The sequence below is a fragment of the Lissotriton helveticus genome, chromosome 3_2 (assembly GCF_964261635.1).
Source record: "Lissotriton helveticus chromosome 3_2, aLisHel1.1, whole genome shotgun sequence".
In the NCBI taxonomy this organism is placed as follows: Eukaryota; Metazoa; Chordata; class Amphibia; order Caudata; family Salamandridae; genus Lissotriton; species Lissotriton helveticus.
Genome location: NC_136062.1, coordinates 211,578,114 through 211,594,998, shown reverse-complemented (window position 1 = coordinate 211,594,998; position 16,885 = coordinate 211,578,114).

The following is a 16,885-nucleotide window of genomic DNA, read 5'->3' as shown; positions in this document are numbered from 1 at the left end:
TATGCCTTCTTATGCCTTCTTTCTAGGCTTTATTTTTCACAGCAGCAAGAAAAAACACATATAAAACTACTTTTCCCATGAACACTTGGGAAACAGAAAACTCAATCGCAAGTCCTTCAACAGTCTCTATGCTCCGGCAGCTCCCATCATGCCCTGCTGCTGCTTCCTCTTCCTCTTTCTTCGCTGCTCAGCCGCAAGTTAAGTTGTTTTCCTTATCTCTCCTGTGTTTTTGGGGGGCTGTAAGGTTAGCGTTTTGTCACTGTGCCAGGCGCTGGTTTGTTTTGCCCTTGCAGGTTCCCCTTGCAATCGCGGGACGCTTTTGCGCTCCTCACACGATTTTGGTAGCCCAGTAGAGCGCGGTGTGGGTATCTCGCCGCTAGGGGGCAGTGTTCCATCTGGTTGCCAGCGCGCTGAGGGACGCTTTTTAAGGGCGTTTTTAGCGCGTTTGCTCAGGTAGTGACTTTAGCCCTGGCCACCTGGTTTTGACACCCTGCGGGGTCGCAATTAGGTTTTCCCCTTCATTAAAAGATGCCCTGTGTGGGTTGTATTTGGCTCTTGACACCCTGAGGGGTCGTAATTGCGCCGGTGGTGTGGTGCAGGGGGGCGCTTTACCGGGTGGTGCCGCACGATCTTGAGGGCTGCAGCGTCCCTGGGGCTAGCCCCCCTTAATAGTGTGCCTTGGCCACCCATATCCCTGGGACCTCCCAGACCCACATAATACCCGTTGGGGTCCTGTCCATTTGCTGTGCCGTACCTCCCTGGCCTGTTGAGCCTAATTTACCTCGCTATGCAGGGGGAGTCAGGCCAGTATTCAGAGGAAGACCCTCTAAATTACGTCCCCTGGGATGACGACTTCTACCAGGCGGTTGACGATTCTATCTATAGGGCGGTGGACCAAGCAATGGTTCCCCTAGAGCATGGGTACTCACAAACTTTCTCTCGGGGGCCAAATTTACAGTGTGGTTTGTGGCCGAGGGCCGTACCAGTGGGGGCGGGGTCAGTGGGGGAGGGGGCGGGGCTCGAGCAACAAAAAAAAACGGGTACCATGAGGTTGATCACTGGTCCCTTCAGTGGACGCCTTGGTCCACTGAGCCACCAGACCCGACAAACACACATCTCTCTATCTCTCTCGTTCTTTCTCAGTCTCTCTCTCTCTCTCTCTCTCTGTCCCTCCCTCTCTCTGTCCCTCTTCCCCCCTCTCTCTACCTCTCTCTCCCTCTCTGTCTCCCTCTGTCTCACTCACTCTGACTGTCTCACTCTCTCTGTCTCCCTCTCTCTCTGTTTCCCTCTCCTCACTCTGTTTCCCTCTCCTCACTCTGTTTCCCTCTCCTCACTCTGTTTCCCTCTCCTCACTCTGTTTCCCTCTCCTCACTCTGTTTCCATCTGTCTCCTTCCCTCTGTCTCCTTCCCTCTGTCTCCTTCCCTCTGTCTCCTTCCCTCTGTCTCCTTCCCTGTCTCCTTCCCTCTGTCTCCTTCCCTCTGTCTCCTTCCCTTCTTCCCCCTCCCTCCCTCGCTCTGCTTCTCCCTCCCTCTCCATCACTCTCCCTCGCTCTCCATCACTCTCCCTCGCTCTCCATCACTCTCCCTCGCTCTCCCTCGCTCTCCCTCCCTCGCTCTCCCTCGCTCTCCCTCCCTCGCTCTCCTTCGCTCTCCCTCCCTCGCTCTCCCTCCCTCGCTCTCCCTCCCTCCCTCGCTCTCCCTCCCTCGCTCTCCCTCCCTCGCTCTCCATCGCTCTACCGCGCTCTCCCTCCCTCGCTCTCCATCGCTCTACCGCGCTCTCCCTCCCTCGCTCTCCCTCCCTCGCTCTCCCTCCCTCGCTCTCCCTCCCTTACTCTCCATCGCTCTACCGCGCTCTCCCTCGCTCACCTTCGCTCTGCCTCTCCCTCGCTCTGCCTCTCCCTCGCTCTGCCTCTCCCTCGCTCACCCTCGCTCTGCCTCTCCCTCGCTCACCCTCGCTCTGCCTTTCCCTCGCTCTGCCTTTCCCTCGCTCACCCTCGCTCTCCCTCTGTCTGCACTCCCTCGCTCACCCTCGCTCTCCCTCTGTCTGCCTCTCCCTCGCTCTCCCTCAGGGAGGGAGATGTGTGTCTGTCCTAAGCCCCCCAACACTCACCCCAGTGTATGTCAGGGGAAAGGAGATGTGTATCTGTCCTAAGCCCCAGCCTTTCAGAGCAGCTTTGAGGGGAGCAGCAAAGCTCAGCAGCATCGGTGACAACAGCAGACACCGGACTCTGAAGAGAGGACGAGTGAGGGAGAAGGGAAAGGAGAAACATAGAGTGCATTGGATGTGGGAATGACGAGAGCGATGCTCCAGGGCATTGAAAGTTAAGACAGAAGGGAAAGGTGTTTTCAAACAAATATTTATTTATTTGATTTTAATTAAAGACTAGATAAACAGGTATGAGCACATCAGGATCCGTAGGATTACGATAGTTGTGGACAGCTTGTATCAATAATGCATATGCTGTGACATGGCATGCACATATCTGTGCAATACATGTGATTCGCTCAGTGCCTTTGTCTCCCTCCCTCGCTCTCCCTCTGTCTGCCTCTGTCTCTCTCCCCCTCTTCCTCCCTCCCTCTCCCTCTGTCACCCTCTTCACCTCATCCTGCCTGTGTGTGCTCGGGCTGAAACAGATTCCGGGCACACACACACACACAGCCGCACCCGAGCAATTGACAAGTATTTAAATAACCATTCCCATGTTAATGAGGCTTTGTTCACCTCGTAGGCCCCTGCAGCTCCACGGAATCGCCCGGCCCCGGCCCCCACAGAGCAGCAATCTCTTGACTCACGCTGCCGCAGGGGTTTTTGCTGACACTCTTAAAAAAATATATATACATTAAAACACGGGTACGATGTTTGGACGGTCCGCGTGCCGCCAGAAAAGGCTTGCCGGGCCGCCAGCGGCCCGCGGGCCTTACTATGAGTACCCCGGCCCTAGAGCAATGACTCTCGACGCGATTAGATGAGGCGTACGCAAAGCTTGCGTCCCTTATTCACGTGCCTTCCCCAGCCCCGGGTCCTGATCCGTCACCGCCACCCCCTCCCCCTAAGAAGCCTTGTACGGAGGGGGTTGACCCTGCAGCTTTTGCGAAGATGGCGCTTGAAGGGTCCCAACCACTTCCAGTCCTCCCCGCGGAGGTGCCGCCACCTACTCCCCGTACTATGTCCCCGGAGCCTCAACAAGACGATGATTCTCCGGATTCGGAGGAGGAGGCCTGTTCGTCCAGGTCTTGGCTCCCGTCCCAACCTTCCTCATCCGCGGGCCCTTCGGACATGTTAGACCCGGATGACATTGTCCATCCCAGGTCCTCAGACTGGGTTCATGGTGATAAGGTGGCCCAGTATGTGGCGAATCGTCTCAGGAAGCCGGTGGATAAGGATGCCCGTAGCCGCCTTAGGGCGGAGTGCCCCCGGCCTTCCTTAGAGGGTAAGGTAGCCATGACTCCGGATATTGATCCAAAAATGGCGACCTTCCTGGCCAAATTTGTCAAGGACCCTAGGAAGGTTATAGACCAGTCCTGGGTTACGTGCCAAGATAAGCTGCTTGATGACGTGGGTCCCATGACCAAGATTCTTGACATGGCAGAGGAGGCCAAGGTGTCAGGGGACCTTATATCCCCGGAGGTGCTATCAAATTGGGCGCAGCTTGCCATCATTTTTCTTGGCAATGCCAACTGTGCCCTCTCTACTGAGAGAAGGAGGTCACTATTGATTAAAGTTGATCCTAAGTTAGGTGACCTCGCCTCGTCTGAGGCTGGCGCGGTGGTGCAGGGTGGTCTGTTTGGTGACCCGTTTATTAAGGAGCTTGGTAAATTTGTGGCCACGTTCACCTCCCTGGACCGGGCTCAATCCAACATTAAAAAGGTTTTTGCCCCTCGTGTTTATGACAAGGCCGGACGAGGCAGGGGCCGCTCGTTCGGTCGGGGCAACAACTCAGACAGAGGACAAGGCTCCGGACGTGGGCAGTTTCAGGACATTGCCCTTTTCAACAATTTCTACCCCACGAGAGGACAGAGGTTCCGAGGACGTGGTGGCCAGAGAGGCCAACAACAAGGCGGTGGACGAGGTGAGTGTGCTATCCTCTGCGAGCTTGCGAGTAGGGGGCGCCTCACGCAGTTTTTCCCAGCGTGGGTTTCCCTTACCAGTGATGCCTGGGTGCTGCAGACGGTTCAGGGCTTCCAGTTGGAGTTTCATGGCCGTCCGTGTCAGCTTCAACGTCCTCGCCCCATTACTTTCTCGCAGCGCGATGCAGCTTTGGTGAGCGAAGAGGTCGCTGCCCTCCTCCAAAAAGGGGCAATTTGTTGCGCGTGCGAACACCCTGGCGGTTTCCTAAGCAACCTCTTCTTGGTCGACAAGGTCGATAGGGGCCGTCGCCCGGTGATCAATTTAAAGGACTTCAACGAATGGCTAGGATTTCAATGAATTGTTAGTGTACTGGCATTTCAAGATGGAGGGAATTCATCTTCTGTGGGATGTGTTGCGCCCGTCCGATTGGATGGTCAGGCTCCACTTAAAAGACGCTTACTTAGCGGTCCTGATTTTTCCTCCACACCGTTGTTTCCTCCAGTTCAAGTGGGATGGTCAGGTCTACGAGTTCACCACGCTGCCTTTCGGGCTCTCCTCAGCGCCTTGGTGCTTCACAAAGGTGTTGCGTCCGGCAGTGGAGGCCTTACGAGCTCGGGGTGTCAGAATGATAGTGTATTTGGACGACGTGCTCTTCATGGACCAGTGTCCGAGGCGTCTGGCGTCTCAGCTACAGACCGCAGTCAACCTGCTGCAAGGTTTAGGTTTCGTTATCAACGAGAAAAAGTCTCTGTGGGTTCCCGTCCAGTGTGCAACCTTTCTCGGTTTCAACATAGACTCGGTGTCCTCAACCTTGAGCCTTCCCGCCAGGAAAATGGCGAAGATCAGGCACGAATTGCGCCAGACCCTGGCGAAGCCGATGATTTCATTACGGCACCTGGCACGGTTAGTGGGCCTGTTGTCATCTTCGATTCAAGCCATCTTTCCCGGCACCCTTCATTATCGGGCCATGCAACGTTTGAAGACGTACCATCTCAGGAAGGGGCTGATGTATTCTCAGCTGATTCCGTTGTCGGAGGATGTGAGGGACGAAATGCGATGGTGGCTGACGCACATGGAGGCCAGGAATGGCCGTGCAATTTTTGGCTCCGCCCCAGACATCGTGATAGAGTCGGATGCCAGTCGGTTAGGCTGGGGAGCCAGATGCGGAGATTTCTCCACAGGAGGCGCCTGGTCCGCTTTCGAGCAATCTTTGCATATCAACTGTTTGGAGTTACTGGCGGGGTCCTTTGCGGTTCAGTGATGGACCAAGGACAGAGTGCAGTCCTGCGTCCTTCTCAGAATGGACAACATGTCGGCGGTCCGCTATATCAACCATCTGGGTGGCACCAGATCCAAGATGCTTGCGGATCTCGCGAGAGACTTTTGGCACTTCTGCCTGGACCATCAGGTGTCAGTCACGGCGGAGTATTTGCCGGGTCGGCAGAACGAGGTGGCCGATTGGCACTCCCGGCACCTCTTGGATGCCAACGTATGGAAACTGGATCCACTGGTGTTCTCCAGGCTGATGGCCCGGTGGGGTCCCTTCTCAGTGGACCTCTTTGCGTCACACCTGGACCACCAGCTCCCGAGGTATTTCAGTTGGCGCCCGGACCCGTCGGCGGAGGCTACGGATGCGTTCCTCCAGGACTGGTCGGGCGAGCAGGGGTACGCGTTTCCCCCATTTTCAATGATAACGCGTGTGTCGGCATTACTGCGTCACCAGTAGGCGCAAGTGGTGATGATTACATCGTGGTGGAGGTCGCAAGTTTGGTTTCCGGTTCTTCTGGAACTTTATTGGGATTTTCCAATCCTTCTTCCCCACTCTCCTCACATTCTCCTCAATCCGGACGGAGTTCCCCACCGGTTGGTCCAGGAGGGCTCGCTGAGGCTGATGGCCTGGAGGATCTCCGGCATCGCTGGATGCTCCCAGGCCTTTCGGGAAAAGCAGAGGACTTGCTATCCAAGGCCTGGGTGGACGGCACAACCAAGCGTTACAGATCTGCATGGCATAGATGGCGTCGCTGGTTTGTGCGACGGGATTTCGATCCCGTGGGGGCAGATGTAGTCCACGTCCTTAATTTCTTGGCCGATCTGGCGCAGGAGGGACTGGCCTACCGATCGATCAATACCTTCAGATCTGCAATTTCGGCGGGGCACGACTTGGTGCAGGGTTCTCCGATTGGAGAGCACCCTTTGGTTTGCAGGCTCTTGAGAGGGATTCGCCTCTCATTGCCACCCGAGCCACGTTACTCCATCCTGTGGGACGTGAACAGGGTGTTGAATTTGTTCCTTTCTTGGCAACCGAACAGGTTTCTGTCTCGTAAAGAGCTGACTGCTAAGTTGGCGATGTTGTTATGCCTGATATCTTGCAGGCGGGTCTCGGATGTGCGAGCTCTAGACATCACGGCCAGAGTTTTTTCTCCGGATGCAGTTTCTTTCACCGTAAGTAGATGAACTAAGACCCTTACAAGGGTTATTTCATACCCAGCATTTCCGGAATCCCCTAAACGGTGTGTGGTGCAGTGCCTCTGTGCTTACGAAGATATGACTGATGGCACTCACCCTCCGGGCGAGAGACAACTTCTCATAGCCCTACGGAGACCGTACAAGGCTGTTTCTTCCCCAACAATCACCTGATGGGTGCGTTGGGTGATGCAGGAGGTGGGGATTGATACCAAACAGTTTGGCGCTCATTCAGCGAGGGGAGCTATGGCCTCAAAAGCTTTTGCCCTCGGCGGGAAGATCTGATGAGAGTGGCCGATTGGTCCTCAGATTCAACGTTCAAGAGGTTCTATTTCAAGCCAGTGTTAGAAGTTGCTCGGCTTGTTGTTGATAAGCTTTGAACTGGCATAATCCGAAGCCTCCGGTCCTGACATAGAATGAGAATTTGCCTAGCCTTCGTGCTGGTAAGTTCCAATTCTATTAAGGACTCGGAGGCGAGGATTATCCCCCCCAGGGACTTCCAAGAAGTGGACCCTCCCCGTATGCAACGTAAGTAACTCTTTCATGATGCTTCTGTTGCTGTTTATGCTGTTGCTCTTTTGTTTTGTACTTCCAAGTAACTTATGACATGCTGATGAGACGGTCAAGATCTGACTATGTAGTTTTTTGCAGGGAATGATGGTCCCAAGCAGGATGCGTGAGATTGCCGGTACATGGGCTTCGCGCGAATAAAGAGGAAGAGGAAGCAGCAGCAGGGCATGATGGGAGCTGCCGGAGCATAGAGACTGTTGAAGGACTTGCGATTGAGTGTTCTGTTTCCCAAGTGTTCATGGAAAAGTCGTTTTATATGTGTTTTTTCTTGCTGCTGTGAAAAATAAAGCATAGAAAGAAGGCATAAGAAGGCATAATCCTCACCTCCGAGTCCTTAATAGAATTGGAACTTACCAGCACGAAGGCTAGGCAAATTCTCATTAATCAATACAACTCCACCCAGGGCTTTGCATTTTATGGTTTAAATAGTTTTATTTAGTTTTAGGTGCCAAGGTTAAACAAAACCACCACCTACAACAATTGGCCGATGGGCAGTGCTTAATTTGTGCCGGAGCTTTCCGGTGCTTAGCACCGGCACCTTTTAATCAGGGCCGGGTCTACACTGTCAGCTTACATGACTGCAGTCTGCACGCCATCTGTAAAAGGTAATTATTTATGATTGCCGGCTTTATGCAGTGTGCACACGTTGTTACAGTCTCGTTCTCCTTCTGTGATGAAGAAGAGTGTTGCTGACAGCGCAATCCTGCTTAGAGTGCAGCGAGCCCGATAATAAATCTGTACCAATTATTAACATACATTTGCCTTCTGTTTCAGTGTCTGCCGGTGGGCGGGCCACTAAGTGGGTTGAATTTGGTTGAGGGTAGAGGGCTCAGGCAGGCAGCGTGTGCCGTGCGTAAGCTTTTTTTTCATGTACGGTGGAGCACGCCCCCGCACACACACTCCAAAGGAAGAGTAGCACGTTAGCACAACGTCGAGGCGGGTGATCTAAAGCAGCTGCGCAGCAGGCTTGGCCTCTTAAAAGGCTGGCAGTGCCACCAGCAATAACCGATCACAGTAAGTAATAAAAAACCCAATGCTGCTTTTTCTTGCACGTGGTGTTGCCCGGTCACCTGACCTGAGTTAGAGGCCGTGAGGTACCACAGACCCCAGTACAGGGTCCCTGGCTACACAACATGTGACACAGTAGTAACAGATGTCTGGGTGGGGGCTTTTGATGGGGAGATTAGGCCCCCACTCTGTCCATGACAATGAGGGATATATTGTGGGCACGAGTGCAGGGGGAGGGGCAGAGCAGTTGCAGAGCGTCAGACAGTGAAAGCAATGGTTTCTTTTCTCCGAGGGCCATCTCTCTCTCTCTTACTGCAACTCTATTTGAGTCTTCCTCGGGACTCTCTTTTCCTCTGCAGCGCCCCTTTCATCACACCCTCTGCCCACCACCAGAGACCTTCATTATTCATCCGGGCCTTTCCACAGAGTCCTCACTCACATACTCTCCACTTGGCCCCTCTTGGGAGGTTTTCCTCTTGCGCGGTTTGTATTCCTCATTGACCTCATAATCGATGCCCTTTAAGGGTATCCCTTGTTTAGTATGCCCTGCTCTGTTCTATCCCTCCTCTTTAGCTGTTCAGGGATGGTGGGCACCGTCCGGGGCACAGGGAGGTGTCAGAGCTTCGGAGAGAGAGCAGTTTGCGCAGAGGGACTGTCACTGAGACAACACCTCGTGCCCAGCCCAGCCTCCAACCCGAGTGCAGAAACATACCCCCTTGATAGACCACTGTGGTGCTCTGCTCCCGCCCTGTCTGTGCATAAGGTTAATGCACAGGGACAGGTGCACATGTCACTAAGGATTCCTGAGAGTGCCTGCTTCACAGGGTCTAAAGCAGGGCGGCTCATGGCTGGACCCTGCCAGGCATAGAGGACAGCCATTCATTAAGTAAATGAGCCCCATTTCGAAAGATTATATGCAAATATGTGCATCACTGGACAGTTTTAAAAGTTGAAATGCCCAGGCAGGGTTGGTGAGGTGTGAGGTTTGTGCTATTTTAAAACCTTTTCAAAAGGTTTGCACGTAAGAGCCTGACTTCACTGCAGTAATGTAGGAGGTGACGTGGCTGCACCAAATTACATCAGTATAACGCTGAATTTTTAGAGCTTAACGTTTTTCCTAAGAGCTGGTTACGAATGTTGGGGTTCGACAAATACCAAGGCAGCCCTGTTTTTTAATTCCACTAAATGCCTGTTTCTGCCCCTGTCTATTTATCCCCTCACTCTTGAAGGTTCTTTTTCATCTCTACTTCCTCCCTTGGCATCTGCTTTACTAGCTTTCTCTTCCTCTTTCGTTCCAATTTCTGGGTCATGTTCAGGGACAAAGTCTGATGAAAAACAAGCCAGAGGAGCTTGCACTGGAGGCGAAGGCAAGGGAGAGACATAGGGAAGCAGGTTCATATACCTGGATTTAGTAACACCAATTCTAGCATATCTGGATGTGCCTGCAAAAAAGTGTAATGTAGTCCGTGTCTACTGTTGTGAAGTGCTCCTCGGTCTATCCACGACAGGGTTCACACCATATAAAACTGCAAAAAATAATTAAAATGGGGATTCCTCTTGTCACCCCAGCACTAATTTTATGCCCCCTTGGATTAAGGATAAAGTGTTAACCTTTGATGACAGAAATAAATGCACATCTAATTATAATTGGTGAATTGCTGAGTGTGAAAGTGGAGAATCTGGGGTCAATCCTGGCTTTCATGCTTGACCAAATGTTTTGATAATAGGCAAATATTTGATTTCAGGATGTGCGCTGCACAAAGCCTCCCTTGTTTTTGACTTATTAGCCTTATTAGCTTATTTTGCTCCATCAGTCCTTATCTAGGTCACATTACGAGGTACATATCACTGGAGCCAAAGGTAAAAGTGGGTCGAGCCATGGCGGATGTGGGTGGAGCCAGGAAAGGGGGTGATCGCCTCCTATGAAAACATTTGAGCACCGGCACCTCTTTTTTTACACTGCCTCCAACCCCCCCAAGTGGGGAGGGGGGGCCGGCCGAGCACTTTGCCAGGGCCGGTTGTGGATCCCAGTCCGGCCCTGCGTGAGCGGTGGCCTCCTTGGCAAAAATTTCAGCACCTGCACTTCTTTTTTTACAAATTAAGCACTGCCGATGGGGAATAGTGAGAGATATGAATGTACTGTAGAAAGTAGAGAGGAGGAAATCAAAGAAATAGAGAAGAAGATGGTCAGAGGCCTAAGTACTGTCTATATTCCGAGTATGCATGCATCTAGCCAGTAGGGGGTCACCCCCTGCTCGTGGGTGCGTTCCTTACCGGTGGGAGTCACAGTGGGAAGCCTTAGGACCAGCAGGTATCCTGTGCCCGTGAGTTTTACAAATTCACTGAATAAATATGTAACAGTGGAGCCACATGTTTTCTCAAATCTGGGTAGTGTTCGGGAGAGCCCAGCGTGATCCTCTCCATGCCCACCACTTCCCATACCCTATGTAGCCAGTCCAGTTCAGTTGGAGTTTCCTCTGTTCCCCACCTAGACAATAACATTTGCTTGACGGCGCCTAATACTAAGGTGATCGCTCTACCCTGGCAAGACCTAAGGGGATATGTAAGGAGATAGGCACGGTCGAAACGAAACTTCAGGGGGCCACCCTGCAAGGTACTTGGAGGGGCCCCTTCCGGACTCATTAAGGAGCTCTCTGGCAGAGTACTGTGCCGAGGGTGCCCCCTGGAACTCGGAGAGCCCCGCACTGCAGGGCTAGGGCGCCTGTGTTACGCCACTGGGTGTTAGGGAGGCCCAGTAGGAAATAGCTAGAAATCTAGGTATTTTGGTGTGGTAGATGTTATCAATGTCTGGTAAGATGAAGTCTCAGAAGGTCTGTATCTTAGGGCACTGTCAGAGGATGTGTGTTAGTGTGCCAGGCTGTCCTCATCTACACCAATAGAGATCATCCCCTCTTAGTTTCCATCGTGAAGTCGGGCCAGGGTATAGTACCAGTAATGTGCTATCTTTAAAATCATTTCCTTACCAGCAGTGCTACAGGAGGAAGCCCTGGCCCTATGAATAATGTCCCGCCATTCCTTCAGGAAAAATTCCTGCTCCAATTCTGATTCCCACCTTCGCTGCGCTTGGGGTTTAGTGTTATTTTTAGCTTTGTTCATAAAGGAGTAGATATCAGACAGTAGGTGTTTGTCTGAGTTACGCATGATGAACCAGAGCTCCAATTTAGTGAGGGGGCTACTTGCATGGGGTTGTACCTAGGGTTGGGTGACCCAGTGGCGCACCGCCAGGTATTGCCAGTACGCGTCTTTGGGGATCCCGAAGGCTGACACCATATGGGGGAAGTCCATGACACCCTGCTCGTCAAAGAGGTCCCCTATTCTTTTGCAGTTGGCCTCCTGACATTTCAGGTATCCAATCCCTTTGCTAGCGTGGGAGAAGTTAGGGTTGCCTATGAAGGAGGCCAGGGGTGACATAGCGGTCGAAAGCCCACACTTCTCCTCACTCTATCCCATACCCCCATGGTTGACCTCAAGACCTGAGAGATATACACCCCAGGTGGGCGATGCTGTTTGGGGAGCCAGGGTACCTTCCAAATATGCATACCTACGATAGCACGGTCAATAAAGCACCAGTGCTTTTCCGATTCCAGTTTGTACCACTCTGTCATGTGGCATAGTTGCGCTGCCTCGAAGTATCACCCCAAGTGTGGGACCCCGAGTTCCCCTTCTTCCTGCCTCAGATATGTCAGGTGTCGAGCCTTGCGTGTTTTCTTCCCTCCCCAGATGAAACCCCCAATGAGCTGCTGAAGTTGAGCTGCTATTTTAGGTGGAGGATGTAGCGGAAGCATCTGCATTATATATAATATGGGGGTAGGTGAATCATTTTGATAGCAGCCAGCCTGCCCAACCATGACTTTATGTGCTTCTTCCAGCTAAGGAGCTCCCTTTGTACTTTAGCTAGGAGCTCTGGATAGTTCACCCGAGTTATCTTCTCAACCCTGGGCAAAATCTGTAGTCCTCGGAACGTAATGCCACCGGGAGCCCATGCAAGTGGGAACCGTCATTCCCTGTACTGCCAGCGAGACCTCCTCAGGCCGGATGTCAGCTTCCATCTTGGCCGCATCCAGGGGTGGGAGGGAGGACACATGCCCTGTGAGTGTATTCCTCAGCCGCCAACGGATCTAATTGATCTGCTGTATAGAGAGCAGTATAGAAGGACATAAATTCTGCGCAATGTCCTTATCCGACAGGAGTAGCTCTCGTCGGCCATTCCTAAACTCTGCTATATGGCAGGGATTTGTCTGGGCTTGAAGCAGATGGGCCACGAGCTTCCTGGCTTTGTTCTCCCCTCGTAGTAATGCTGCCTGGTCCGTAGAAGGGTGTATTTGGCCCATTCAAGGTCCAGGGCACACAGTTGTTTCCTCACCGTGTTATGTAACCAACGTGTTTGGATCGCCCCTGTTGGTGGTGGACCCCTCCAGCTCCCTGCTTTGGACCTCCAGGTGTTCCCGCTTATCCCTCCTCTCTTTATTCAACCCTGCCACAATAGCTAGGAACTGACCCTTTATGACTGCCTTCAGCGCATCCCACACCAAGGGGACGGCTACCGAGCCGTTGTCATTGGTTGCTACGTAAGTTTGTATAGCAGCACGTATCTCAGTGACATTGGAGTCATATGTGAGTAATTTATGGTTCAGCCTCTATACTCTCTGGCAGGGAGATCTCCTGGGCAGAAGCACCACAAGGGAAATCAGAGAGTGATCTGAAAGCGCCACCGTCCAAATCGCGACGTCCCCTGTAGTCCTTGTGACTCTTTGGGAGGTCCAGACAAGTCTATGCGTGCGTAGGTTTGGTGCACCGCGGTAGAAGAAGGTGTATTCCCGAGTAAGCCTGGGAGGAGAACTACGCTCCCCTCATGGAGTTTGCAGAGTTTCCCGCAGTCCGCATTACGCGGAGATCGCAGAGTTCCAGAAAACTCTGTCAACATCAAGTTGGCGACCACGAGCGAGGAAAATGAACCTCCTGGTGAGATTTTTCCTCGTTCACGATCGTCAACTTCAAGTTGGCGAGCGTGAAAAAAAACATCTCCGTGAGATTTCTCAACGTGGGGTGGTCAGGTTTGTCATTGCAAGTGGTCGCGTAGGCTCACGACCGCTCGCAATGAGAAACTGCTTGTTTGCGTTGAGAAAGCTGCCACTTGAGGAAAAATCTACTCGAGCGGTAGAAAACGGAAAGAAAGGATTGCTTGCACTGTGCAAATTGCAGTTCACGGTGATTGCGCAGTGTGGACAAGCATCTGTACTGTGCAATCACTGTGAATGGCATTTTTCATTGGAACTCCGCCGCTTGCAGAGCTCTGCGTAGCACTGTGGAGTGGTTTTGCCACTTCGCGGAGTTCTGCATAGCGCAATTCCGCGAACTCCATCCAGGGTTATTCCCGAGCCATTGGGTAGCGGTGTCTCCAAGAGTCCGGGAGCCCGACTTACCCAGTCTCTGTAACATAGAGTCCGAAAGGGACCCGGAGTGCCCCAACTGATCTGTTCATCTGAGAGATTAAAGACTCCCCCACCACAAAATCCTCATCTGGAGACTCGGGGATAGTATTCGGCGAGTCCCGAAAGAAGGTTTCCTGCTGTTTCTTAGGGCGGTAGACAGAAGCTATTGTGTATGTAGGATTTCCCATTGATACCCTCAGTGCCAGCATCCTACCCAGTACTTCTGCATGCACACCCAGTACGGTCCCCTGGAACTGAGTTGCCAAAAGGATGGCCACCCCCTCCCTTTTCCCGGCCACCGATGAGAAGTACTGTCTGTCAAACTATTTCGACCTGAGTCATTTCCAGTCAGCGCGAAAGACAAGACTCTCTTGTAAGAGGCAGATATCGCATTTAGCATCTCTCAGCATTGCAAGGAGCGCCCGCCGTTTAATGGGTGAATTAAGTGAATTGAAACTCATGATTAGAACCTTAAAAACTGTCATTGAGGAATGTGTGGGCATAAGCCATGACAAGGCTTAAGTGTATGGTAGCAGGCCTGACTTGGCGCTCCCTCCCATCCCCATCTCCCAGTAAAATCCGACAGGTGGAACAGACACCACAGCAAGAGTCCGCCCCCCCCCAGAGCCAACCCGCAGGGTAGAGTGCAATGAGCTGTTTGTTTATGTTTCACTTAATGTCTTGCGTTGGTGGGTCATAAAACCTACTGGAGGGGACCTGGCCAAAAATGCAAAGTGCTGAAGCTTATCCCCCCACTCTGTTTGTGCCCATCCAGGATGTGGTTCGGTGCTCCAAAGTCCTCTTCTTGATATGAATAAACCCTCAAATCGGGATATATCCCAGCCTGTACATGTGAAGACCTCTGATGTCGGGATTGTAGAAAGAGGAACAAGAAAGAGGAGAAAGAGACAGAATAAGGAAAACAAATTTAACAGATGATCCATAGTCTGTCGGTTATGGATTGCATCATCGTGCATGGGTCCATGTGTCAATTAGTCGATCATCGCATCGAAGGGGTTGGACTCCCTTCACCAGGGTCAAAGTTGCTCACCCCAGGCTTATCTGTCGGCTGTCTCAGTCTGTGGGACCCGGACTATCGCTCCGATTGAGTTCACTCATTCAGAGGGCCACCCACACCCTCACGGTTTTGTATCTGTCACAGTAGGGCTTCCCTTTCCTTCTGCCTTTCCTGTTAATATGGTAGTGTGCTTTTTTCCCTTCTGGGACCTTGTCTTCGGTTCAGCTTGTTGGCTGCTTAGATGTTGGGCCTTCCTCTAGCGACTCGGAGCCTCCCTCTTCTTCCAGGTCGAGCCCAAGGACTTCCTGAGCCTCTTTGAAGGATCGTACCGCTCGTAACTCTTAATTCCAGATACAAGATAGTTTTAATGGATGTCCCCATTGGTAGCGAATACCTTGGTCATGGAGCTATGACGTGGCAGACTTTAAAGTTTTGCGGCATTGAAGTGTGAGGAGCAAAAGGTCCTAGAAGATTCCCACTTGTAGACCCTCGAAAACCATGGTTGTCCTGTTGCGGGTTGCACTCATAATGATCTCCTTCTGCCGACATGAATGAAGGCAGGTGAGGATGTCTTGCTGTTGTTCCGTACGGAGGCAGGCCTCCTGGCGCGGTGGGTGAAGTCCAAGATGATCTCCTTGTCTCCTAGAGCTGGTGTGGCGTGTCGGAAAAAGCAAATTATCCACTCCTCCAGAGCTCTGCACCCCAGGTCTGAGAAAGGCATCTGCACGACTAATTAGAGACCCCTGATGAGGCGGAATAGAAGCCCTGGATACTAACGGGCTGGGCCACACGGAGAATTCTTCCCCAGCGCTGCTGCGATCTGCATCGGAGATGCTGTGGCTGCGTACTGGCGCTGAGGCCTGAATTACACCGTGGCTTCCGCGCACAGCTGCCGCTGCAAGATAGTATCGCCGCGCCTGCGGAGATCGCAGGCAGCGGCTCTGACGAAGCCCCGGAAGCGCTCCCATGAGAGCGGAATTACGAAAAGGTGCTGGTGCGACTCCTGGGGCGAAGCGTCTTGGAACCCTGAGATGAGGCGTCCTGGATGAACCCCGAGGCTGTCGAGGTGGAGACACAGGATGAGGCCTAGCCCCTGAGCTGTGTTGCTGGTGAGCAGCCGTAAGCAGTGCCCCCATCCGGGTGGACAGGCAGAGTCAGCCACGAGAGGTGAAGGGAATGTCTGACAAAATATCGACAGACAGAAAATCGACCTACAATAATATCGACACAGAAATATCGAAGGCAAAAATATCGAAGTCCTATCTACATAAAGGTAAGTACAAAAATATCGGGAAAAAAATATTGTTGTCAAAAATATCGATGTTAAAAATATCGTTTTTTTGAACTGTTTTAATAATAATGTAAAAATAAGTAAATATTACATACAATTAAGAAAACTATAGATATAAATACTAAAACATATTTATAATATCTAATACATATATTAAAACTAATTAAACATCTACATACCAATTAAAATATATACTTACTCCACATATTGCAACATTGCAGTGAGTGCAACAGTAGGGAAAGCGTTGGATAGCGTAGGGGTAAAAATTACTATTCCAACTCCAGAGAGTGCAACAGTAGGGAAAGCGCTGGATAGCGTAGGGGTTAAATTAACATACTTATCAATTAAATCTTTTTTTTATTAAAAAATAACATAATTAATTTACAAAAAAATTATTAATAAATACCAATAAATTAAAATGTATATTTACTTAAATAACATAAAATTACATCCCACACTATTCCCCCTTTAACACACAACACACTACTCATACAAAAAAACACAATTAATGTAACTATCAATTAATCAATTAATAACAATTATTAATAAACGAAGTATAATAAATATAATATTATACATTATTTAATAAGCATTAATTACCAATTAATAATGAATCACCAATTAATTATTATTCAACAATAAACTAACAATAACAATAAATAAAAAGTATTAATAAATTAATTATAATTAATATAATTGACTGATTAATAAAAATGAATTACCAATTAATAATTAATTAACACTTAATTATGAATACATACCAATAAATAAAACAATCTAATTAATTAATTTAATGTAATTACTTCCCACCCTATTCCCCTATAAACCCACAACCCACTACTCATAAAAAATCACATAATTAATTGATCAATTAATCACTTAATAAAAATGTATCACTAATTAATTATTATTTAACATGAAATTATTTAACAATAACAATAAATAAAAATGTATAATACATTAATTATAATTCATATAAATAGCTAATTAATAACAATAAATGACCAATTAAT